We start from the raw sequence: 10,340 nt of genomic DNA, 5'->3' as shown, positions 1-10,340 counted from the left end.
ATCCCCGCGCGCCCGGCCCCCTGCCCAGCCTTGAACTTGGCCATGCCGGGCTGCGCTCCTTCTGCCTGCCTGGGCGCGCACAATGCGGGCCTTGACCCATTGTTTGCTTTTCTTTTTTTTTTTTTTTTCTTTTTTTTTTTTCTTTTTTTTTAGGGTTTCAGCTGGGAAAGCAGCCACCTCGCGCGCTCCGCCGAGAGCACGCCGGGAGCCGGGCACAATGGGGAACCCCCGCTCCGCAAGCAGAAGGGCTCCAAATCGTTTTGGAGACATATTCATTATCCTCTTTCACAGGGCCTGTTTGCCTTGGGTTTAGCGGCCGCTTCCCAGACAGGGCGCAGACCAAATAAAGATCGCTCTGGCACCACGCAGCTTGTGCTGGGCTGCTCCCCCTGCGTCTGGGGGCGTTGTGGGCCCGGCACCTCCTCCGTCCCGAGAGCGCAGCAGATGACACGGCTCGCTTTTGCAAAAAGGAGAGTTTATTTTCAACAGCGCGAGGGGTGGGGGTGATGTTAACGGGAGACAATTACAGACAGTCCTTTTTTTTTTTTTTTTTTTTTTTTTTTCTTTTTACAGTGCAAGAAAGCAGCAGCAGGGCTGCCCGGCCCCGACACGGTCACAGTCCTGGGGGCTCCACACACACGCGGTGCCCTGTGGTTGAGCAGCAAGGGCCAAGCCCTGCTCCATGAGCAGAGCCCAGCCTCAAAAACCTGCTGAAAGCAGGGTCCGGCCAGCTCCGACCTGCCTCCTGCCCCCTTTGTGCACCCAGCATTTTGGAGGCTGTGGCTTGCTCAGATCTCTCTGAGCGCTGTGGTCCTGCCGGGGGTGTTTGGGGTACCGGAGGTGTACAGGAGTTAGGTGGGGTTTTCCCTTGGTTCCCCGTCCCTCCCCGCAGCGGTGGGATCCGAGGCACTGCAGGAACCCTCTGTTCATGAGCTTCCTCCTCGTGGGGCCATCGCTGCAGCAGGTTGGGACCCTCCTGGAGGATCCTGGAGGCATCAGCCAGCGAGTCCAGGCAGGTGGCAGCCAACTGCACAACAAGGAGCTCAGGGGCTTGAGAAATCCCTTCTCCACTCACTGGGATCTAGGAAGGAAAGGAAAAAAAGGGAGAGGTTACAACCTGCAGCGGGGCAGGGCGCAGAACCAGCGCACAGAACCACAGCAGCGCTCGGCTGAGGGCTGAACACCTCGGATCACGGGTGGACCCACAGCTCCCCACCCCACTGCCCGGCCCCTCCAGCCCAGCAGCTCGGTGCCACCTTGCCCAGGTCCCCAAGACACGGGGCTCCCCCCATGCCCACCCAGACCCCCGTCCACCCCCTGCCCCACCAGCCCGGGGAGGGGTTGCCGCTTGTCCTTCCTCCGTAGGCTTTGGGGCATGGGATTACTCTGCATGTCAGAGCCACTAAAGGAACAGCCCTCTGATGTTTTAATCTTCACGTTAACTTTCCCTGCCCTCGGCGCCCTTGGCTGTCTGTAGAAAGTGATACCGAGCCTCGGAGCTGCAGCCAAAGCTGTCTGCTGGGCAAAAGTGCTGCCTCGCCCCCTTTGCGGCTCTCCCTGCGCTTCTGCTTTTGCCCCACACTTTGTAGCAGCATCTTCCCCCTTTTTCCTGAATTTCCCTGATTTTTCCTCCATTTCCTTCTTGTTTTCCCCATGGCAAGCACACATCCCCCTCCAAAGCTTTTGAACCCTTCGCTGTCCTCCCTTTGCTTTGCTCATAAAGCGCCGTGCGGGCGGGAGCCACGCCAAATGCCCCCCCAATTCCTGGGCACACTTGGACCCAGGATGCAAAAGGAGCCGCCAGCCGGCTCATTTATTCTTCTTATTGCGCCAAATTGTAATTTTATAAAATATTGCAAATTTTATAAAATATTTGCGAGCCCATTTTGAGAGATAAATCTTCCGTGTGGCTCTCTAATGAGCCGCCCTGGGAGCAGCTGGCATGTGATGTGCTGTAGGTCGCACAGCGACGTTCCTGGGCTGCGAGTGGCTGAGCCGCCGTCACTCTTTGAACTGTGCAAATACTCCGCGCTCTGGGGTCCGGGCTGCAATTTGCCTGGGTATTTTTGCTCCTTCTTAAAAACAGATATCTTCTGTAACCCCTTTATTACACTATTCCTAAAGCGCTTGATGGGAATCCGAGGAAAATCCCTTCCCCTTCACAACTTTGAGGCCAGCCTCGAAGTTGGAGGGGCAGGAGGCAGCTCCAGCCCGGGTGAGCTCAGCTCTGCTGTTTCCTAACATCCCGCTGGGCAGGGCAGCACGGATGGGAGCTGCAGGGTGCTGGGTGCTTTCCCAAGGCCCAGGGGAGGAGGAGGAGGAGGCACCCTTGTGCTTGCCAGGGGAAAGCCTTGCTGGGTGCCCCCGACCTCCACCTGGGCAGGCTGAGCTTGCTACGAGCTCCTGAGCTCCCCATTTAATGTGCAGATGGAGGGGATGCTCGTGGCTACAAACACCACCCCACCTGGTGATGCCCACCAGCATTTGGTAAGAAATTGGGGCAGGAGGAGCCGGAGCAACCCAGCAGGCTGGAGATAACTCCATCAAACCACCCCTTGGGGCTGTTCGGGGCAGGGAGAAGGGCACAAACCCCCAAATAACGGCACGCCGATGCACGAGGCTCTGCCTAATCATATTCCCACCCCTTGCCAAAGCCCCGTTTGTGGCCAGGAAGGAGGGACCCTGCTCCTCCCCTCCCCTCAGCCCAGCCTCTGCATCGCAGGCTTGCGCGGAGAAACTTTCTGGACAATTTAATCTCGCCAGGGTGTTACTCAGAAAAACCTTTTTCACTGTCATTTTTTTTTTTTCACCCTCCCTTCCTTCTCCCCCCCCTCTCCCCACCTTTTTCTTCCCTCCCAGCCTTGATTGAATTTCGCAAGCCCCTGATATCTCTCTTTTTGCACAGATGCATGCTGCTTATGCAAATACAAGCCTTTCATACCTCCTCCCTGGCTCAAGACCTCCAACTTGAATGTGACCAAAAGCTGCGCTCTCCCCTGCTAACTCCTTAGCACAATTACACCTCCATTCTGCTCCGGGGGCCTGGGGAGGGAAAAAAAAAAAATCATTTTAACCTAATAACACGTGCTGTTTGCTTTGGATAATTACAAGGGAGCTTCGGCTCCTCCGCGCACGGGGACGCTGAGAGCGGCGGGGCGGGAGGGAGGCTCGGCGTTACACCTCCGCGGCCACTTTTATCTCCTGCCCGGGGTCGGGCGTGCGCCTGGCCCCCGAGGCTTCCCTCCACCTCTCGTCCTGGGCACCTGGGCCAGCGTTTACAGCTCCGAGCGCGGAACCCGAGAGGAGGAGGCCGCTGCCATCGCTCCTTATCTCAAGCTCCAATTTCCTGCGAGCTCCGAGATAACCAAAGGCGGGCGAGCTGCGGGCAGGGCCGGGCAGCGGGCAGGGAGGACGCCCAAGGGCTGCGGCTGCCGCTCGCCCTCATTGTTGTCCTCCTGCCTTGTCTTCGGGGGAAGTTTATGTGGAGGGCTCTCGCCGGGGCGAGGAGGAGGAGGAGGAGGAGGAGGAGGAGGAGGAGGAGGGGAGCTTCCCCCCCAAAGCACCCAGGAATCTGTCAAAAGCGGGACAGAAAAGAGAAGAAGAAGAAGGGAGACAGAGAGTGGGAACGTCAAGGACCCCTGACTAATGAATAGCAAGTTTGCCCTTGAACCTCCCTGGGCTTTGCCATTCCCAGGCTCCAAACAAGGGCTGATGCATGCTTGGGCCCAGCTGCAGGGGGACCGGGCTATGGTTCATCTCAGACACTTTGACAGCCCGGGCCTTTTCCCCGCATAGCTCAGACTCGCCTAACTACTCCCCTGGCAACAGCTCAGTGCAGGAACCTGCGCTGAGGCCCTGCCTGCTGCATACAGAAGTGCGAGGAGGAGGGGAGCGCCGGGAGAAATTAGCTGGAGACCGGCTTAACCCGTTAGCAGCTGGCCGGGCGCCGCTTGGCCGCCACCCTGGGCACGGTGGCACAGCGCTGGCACAGCCCTCGGGCTCCCCACGGGGTGGCAATGGGGTCCCCATGTCACTGAGAGGCCGGGGCCTGCTGCTGCGGGGAGAGCCGGAGCCTGGGAGCTGCTGGGATGGAGCCACAGGGGGATGGAGATGGCACCGAAAGCTGCTGGGATGTGCCACCTGTGCCACCCGTGCCACTCATGTCACCTGTGTCAGCTGTGTCCCAGCCTTGTGGAGTCACAGCACGGTGAGGCCGGAGCAAGGGCACGGCCTGGCCCCGCCGTGGCAGGGCTGGGGCACCCCAAAAACAGGGGTCGGGCCGGGCACCAGGGGCAGAGGCTCGGCCCGGCCGCTCTTTTTGCATTGCAGATCAAAGCGAAGGGAGAGGCGGCCGCAGGGGGCTGCGCTGAATGGCGGGGGGCAAACAGGCGCTGCAGACGGCAGCAAGCACCCGACGGCTCCAAAGCACGACCCAGAAACGTTCCCACATCCCGGCCCCTTATAAATCAAGGGGGAGAGGGGGAGGGCTCCTTCCCGGCCTCTGTTTTTACAGAGCATCTTTCATGTGCAGCCCCTGAGAGAGAGGGCTTTGCCGAGCTTGTTAAGGAAGGCTCCTGCGCCAGGCAGAGAGGGGGACGCACCATATGGAGAGGGAAAAAAAGAAAAGGGGACACTGAAAATGGAAAATTATGCAAATCGGGAGGAGAGAGGCTCCGGCGAAAGGGGGGGGAGGGAGGCAGGGAGGCGGAGGGGGATGGGAGGCCGGGAAGGGAGCCCTGACTTAGGGGACACCAGCCGAGCCGGCTGCAGGGACAGAAGTTTCCCACGTTCGGTGGGACAGCCCTCGGTGGCTCCTCGGGGCTGTCACTGGTGTCCCCAAGGAGGGCACTGCCATGGGGTGCTGGCAGCCCTGGCCACGGGGAGCAGCCCCACTGAGGGGCAGAGATAAATGGCCCCAAGGGGCAGAACCAAATGCAAAGCCCTGAGTTGTCCCTGAGTTGTCCTTGAAGTGTCCCCAAGTTGTCCCTGGGTCTCAGCCCCTGCCCACATGGTGCCAGCTGACAGCCAGGTGAGTTCAGCAAGGCCACAAGGAGGTTCCCAGACCCTCCTGGTGCTGGAGGTGCCCCTGTTCCCCCGAGGGTCCCCGTGCCACAGGGAATTTGGTGCTGCTGCAGCTGAGGAGGCAGCAGGCAGAGCATGGCTGGGGGATGCTGTGCAGGACGGGGAGCACACGGCCTCTCCAGACCTTGTGTGCGTTATGCCCTGCGCTGGGCTCGTCCCCAGCCTGGAGGCCAGGCCTGGCCTAACGTGGTGCCCGGGGAAATTCCTGGTCTCTGCCCTGCCCGCGGTGCTGGCGGAGGGGAGCAGGTAGGGCACCCAGCTCGCCCTCCCGGCCACAAAAAGCGCCTCTCTCCACTTTGGAGAAGAGCTGTGACAACAAGCAGCTCTCAGGCATGGCCACGGCTCCTTCAGAGCTCCTCCTTGCTCCCCAGAAACCTTGCTCAGGCCCTGCCTCCTGGGCAGGCAGGTTTCCCCTTTGGGAAACCGCCTGGCTGGGTTCTGTCCATCCTGCTCCCCTCTCCTCCCTGCATCTCCGCTCAGCTCTATCCTCTGAGACCCACCAGCGCCTTTCCTTTCGCTTTTTCCTTTCCCCGCGTGGCTCATCCCACTAATCCCCTCCACCTCGCATCCCTCCGCTTGCCATCAGCCCAGAGCCTTGCTAAGAAGCTTTCCATTAGGGGCCAATCGGTGCCCGGTCTGAGCAGGCATTAACCAAGCCCCGCACACCCACCCTGTGTCCGTCTGTCCGTCCGTCCCCGTGTAGGTGCTGCTGCCTCCAAATCCCTTTGGGGATGCCCTTCAGAGGCTCGCCCCGCTCTCCCCTTGCAGCCCAGGGTTTCGGGACACGGGGCCGTGCAGGCACACGTGTGGCCGTGCCGCTGCCGACGGGCACGCGTGCCCCAGCGTGCGCGTGCTGCTGCCTGCACACGCCAACACCCCCCTGCTGCTGCCCACGCTCCCTCTGCCGCCTGCCGGGCTGCCAGGAGCTCGGGGGGAGCTCTCCGTGTTCTCCTGCACCCTGGGCACGTGTGATATCCCTACAGGCAGGGATTTGGGCTGCTCGGCCTTGCTGTGGCTGGCCAAGAGGCACGCTGTGTCCAGCTCCGAGTTCCTTCAGGAGCCGTGCCCTGGAGGAAGGCTGCAGATGTTGGCCAGATCCCTGGTAAAGCCCCGGAATAAGCTGTGGGCGCTGAGGAGGATTGGTGTAAGCGGCGGGCGGAGAAAAATAGCAAGAAATAAAGTTCACGGGGGTACAAGGAAAACAGAGCTTCCACCCACAGACCAGCTGTGTGGGGCTCCGGGGACAGGCAGACAATGTGGGAGATATTTCAGAGCTCGCTCTGGAGATGATGCATTTGCATTCGCTTCCCTCCTGGAAGCGGCGGGGGGAAAGCGAGCCACCAGCCCTGCCGGCACGCATCTCCGTACCCCTGCCTCCAGGGGAAGGCCCACGACCTGCCTCAGCTCTCACCTGAAGGGTTGGACAGCCGGCAGGGCTGAGCTACGAAAAACACGACGTGCCCCCAAGGAGGAGGAAGAAGAGGGATGTCTGAGGTCCCTCGGTGCCGTGACAGGCAAGAAACTGCCCCTGCTCGACCAAAGCGGGGTGAAGGGGCTGCTCGGTGCCCTCCCTGTGGGTTGCCACCAGCTAGAAGGGGGTGTGTGGGGCGGGGGGAGCAGGAGGGGGCTGCTCCGGGCATCCTTGGGATCAGGCTGGCCTCAGAAGCCGCGCTGGAAGCTGAACCACTTCCAAGGAGGGGCCGGCAAGAACAGCGAGTGCTGCCCAGGCGGCGGTCCGCAGCGCTGGCAACTTCATCCTGATTCAGCCTCGACCCAGATCCCAGCCCCTGGCGTGGATCCAGCTCGCTTTCTCCTTGACCCGTCTCCACCAAAAGCGCCGCCGCCACGGGTCTCCGCCACCAGCTCCCGTTCCGCAAATAGCAGCAAAGGAGCGCCTCGCTCCCCAGCCGAACGCTCCCCCTGACCCCTGTCCCGATGCCTGCCCCACTGAGAGAAACCCGCAGAGGCCGTGCCCTTGTCAACACCTCGCCCTCCAGTGACGCGGGACATGGACGTGACACCAAACTGCGCTGTCCCCAAGTGTCCCTCCTCTGGACGGGGACAGGCAGCAGGGCACGATGCGGGCAGGACGGGCTGATCCTGGCTCCCAGGAGCATTTTGTTCCCAAACAGGGCCTCCTGTGCGAGGGTTTGTTGGGGTGATGCGGGAGAGCAGGAGCACCCAGCCACATCCTCACTGTCCGGGTGCCACCACGGCAGCACTGAGTCAGCTGCCAAAATCCCCCCCAGCCACCAAAAGGACCTTCCTGCCAGCCCGGCCCCTTGAGCAGGAGCATCTCTGTTATCCTGGGAAATGGCGAATTGGGATTTTTTCGCCTCCTTCTTCCCCCCACCCCCGTTTCCCTCCCCCAGCTCTTTTTTTCCGCATCATAAGCAAAGTCCTCATCAAGCTCCCATCCCCACTGCCAGCCCTGCGCCATGCTCCCAGCAGAAAAGAGATGCAAAGCCACGCTTGGAATCTGATTCCCCGGCTTTAAACGCTGCTCTGCCAGCAAAGTGCGACTTGAAAGCTCCCCTGTCACAGTTACAAAGCTCCGAACAGCCCTTCCTCGGATAATCACGCTTATCTCCAGATTAAGAAAGAGAGACCTGCAGCTGAGGCTGGTCACATGGGCCGGGATGTGGGCAAATCTCTTTCAAACAATCCCCAGATAGCTCTGACCTCCGCCGCAGCCCCGGGACCCAGCCCCAAGTTCCCACTCCACAGCCCAGCTCCGGAGGCACGCCGGGGAGGGGAACCCGCCGGGGAGAGCAGGGGCACCACGAAACTGGGGGAGGAGTGAGAAAACGCCGCGGAGGAGGAGGCGCAGGGAGGTGGAAGGAGCAAGCAGCCAGGGGAGGAGGTGGGAGAGGGAGAGAACGAGGTGGGACGCGGTGAGGAGGGAGAGCGTGTGGATGAAGGGGAGGGCGATGAAGGACAGGTCCCCGCTGGGGAGGAGCTGTCCCCGCTGTCCCCGCTGTCCCCACGCTGTCCCCATGTTCACTCTTCCCACCCTGTCCCCGGCCGGGTGCCCGCGGCGGTTCCGTGCCTCCAGCTGTGCCAAGCAGCCTTGGCTGGCCAAGCGCTACCTGCCTCGCTGCCATGGATTCATTAAAAGGCTGTGCTTGTGTGGGAATTGTCATCCCGACGGGGAAAGGGAAAAAAAAAACCACCCTTCTGCTGCTCAGCCTGGCAAGGGGCTCTGACAAAGCGGTTTCCACAGCCCTGTGCAGGGCCTGGGAGCAGGACGGAGGAGGCAGGGACGGGGGAGCAGCTGGAAGGGGTCTCCAGCAAGGATTTTGTTCGGGGATGAGGCACGGGGAGGGTGCTGCTTCCCTCTGCATCCCTGTGACTGAAGGCCAGGGTCACCCCGTGCGCAAACGGCGCGTCCAAGCACCCGCAGGGTGGGCTCTCCCACCAGCAGCTTCCCCCCCGGTTGATATCTCGGCGTTACCACAACGGCTTCGCAACGGAGGAGCCCCACGGGCCCTGCGAGGGGCACAGATGCCGAGCAGCGGGCTGGCTCTCTCCGAGGACACCCACGATTTGCTGGCACCGACTCGGGGCTTCCAGCCGCGGGGCTTGGCCGCTGGCCGCAGCCCGCGGGGAGGACGGCGGGGCTGCCTCCCCCGCTGCTCATTATTCACCCCACGCAATTAGGCAGCGCCGAGAAGTCACACCAAATTGCCTTTGTTCTCCGACGGGGTGACCTGCCTTTCACCGGGGTCCCTTTTCCCTCCACGCTACCCACAGGTTTTTGGGGCTGCTCGCCCCGCGCTCTGCCACCTCCCAGCCAGGCTCCTGCAGGACCCCGCTGCCCCTCCACAGCTCCGCTGCCGGCACCAGGACCCCGGCGTGGAGCAGAGAGCAAAGCCCCCAGACCTCGGCACGCAGCAGAACTTCCCCAAGCAGCCCGGCTTCGAAGCAGCCTCGTGTCGGGCGCTGCTCAGCCACGAATTTCCCTGCTCTTCCTGCTCAGGGGCAGGCGGCAGCACGGGCAGCGACGGCACCTCGCCTTGCTACAGCCTCTTCTTGCTCTGCTCGAGGAACCTAACGTGGGCTCTGGAGTCTCGGTGATTTAAGGGAAAGGATGCAAAAATAAAAAAATTACACAAGAAATTAATTATCCTGACATGTGTTACAGATTCTTGGGTGAACCTACAGGATGGGGGTGGGTGGGTGGATGGAGGGAGGGATGGTAACAGCACTCTAGGAATGGCTTCATGTGCTGGTCCACACGCTGGGGATGCAGAAAGACTTTTCTCTCGGTAATTAGTCCCTCCACCCCGAGCCACTGCTTGCAAATCATCTAAACCCTCGGCAGCGCCCACCTCTTTGTCTCCCCACCCCGTGCCCGTCCCGCTCGCACACCCGTTTCGCTTCCTTCCCATGTTTTTTGGCTGGCACCGGGTCTGGCTGCCCTCCTGGAGCAGCAGGCTGAGGTTTTGTGCGCGGGGCTTTGTGCGAGCGGCTGCGTGCCTCTGCGTGCACACAAAGATGGACACGACCCCCTGGGCAATAAACACCTTCCAAGGGGCTCCAGAGAGAGACGCAGGGCAAAGGGGAAGAAAGAGCCCGCAGCCCCTCAGCCAGACAATTGGCGAAGACGAGCAGAAAGAGCCAGTGAACCAAAAAAAAAAAAAAAGAAAAAAAAAAAAAAGCTTCGTTTCTCTTCCCAGCTTCACCCTGGCCCCGCACAGCTCGATCACCCCGGGCTGCACCCAGCACCCCCCTCCCCAAAGCGCCCCGCATCTCCCCCGCCGCCCAGACAGCTCTCGCCGATGTGAAGGAGGACAAATATATTCATTGGCACCTTATCAGACATGCATGCAAAACTAATTAACATGGGGAGACATGCAAGCTGCCACCCAGCCACCAACACACACCCACGAGCATGCACACACACACGCACACACGCACAAGGCACCCCTTGTCTAGGGGGGACATTCAAAAGGCTTTGTCACTAATTTAGGCATCTGTCTCGGTCTGGTCTGGTCCTCCTGGCTAGGCTGGAGTTGTGGTTTTTTTTTTTTTTTTTTTTTTTTTTTTTTCCCACTCTGTTTGACAATGCTGGGAACATGCCCGGAGACCCCTCATTCAAATCACCCCTTGACAATGGTCTCATTGTGTGAGCGGACAGAAAAGGGAAAGGATGGGGGAGAAGATGGGGAGGGGGGGCGAGGAATTAAAATGTGAACCCGAGGAAGTGTTTACTAACACAAGCCCCGCAGCTGCCCCGGCTCTCCTCCACCCCCTTC

General features: G+C 60.7%; 1 long non-coding RNA gene across 3 annotated transcripts in view; it reads right to left on the bottom strand.

Annotated features, from left to right (window-relative positions):
* Window positions 1-458: 458 nt before the first annotated feature.
* Window positions 459-10,340, bottom strand: part of LOC311442913 — a 32,031-nt gene continuing 22,149 nt past the window's right edge. For all 3 annotated transcript variants that reach the window (XR_014696943.1, XR_014696944.1, XR_014696945.1), the window contains 2 exons: window positions 2,942-3,042; window positions 459-1,081 (listed from right to left, as the gene is read on the bottom strand). This is a non-coding gene — a long non-coding RNA (uncharacterized lncRNA). The remainder of the gene's footprint in view (window positions 1,082-2,941; window positions 3,043-10,340) is intronic.

Source organism: Aythya ferina, assembly GCF_964211825.1.
Source record: "Aythya ferina genome assembly, chromosome: 11".
Classification (NCBI taxonomy): Eukaryota; Metazoa; Chordata; class Aves; order Anseriformes; family Anatidae; genus Aythya; species Aythya ferina.
Note: the sequence above shows the minus strand (reverse complement) of the source record. Positions and strands in the feature narration are given on the sequence as shown.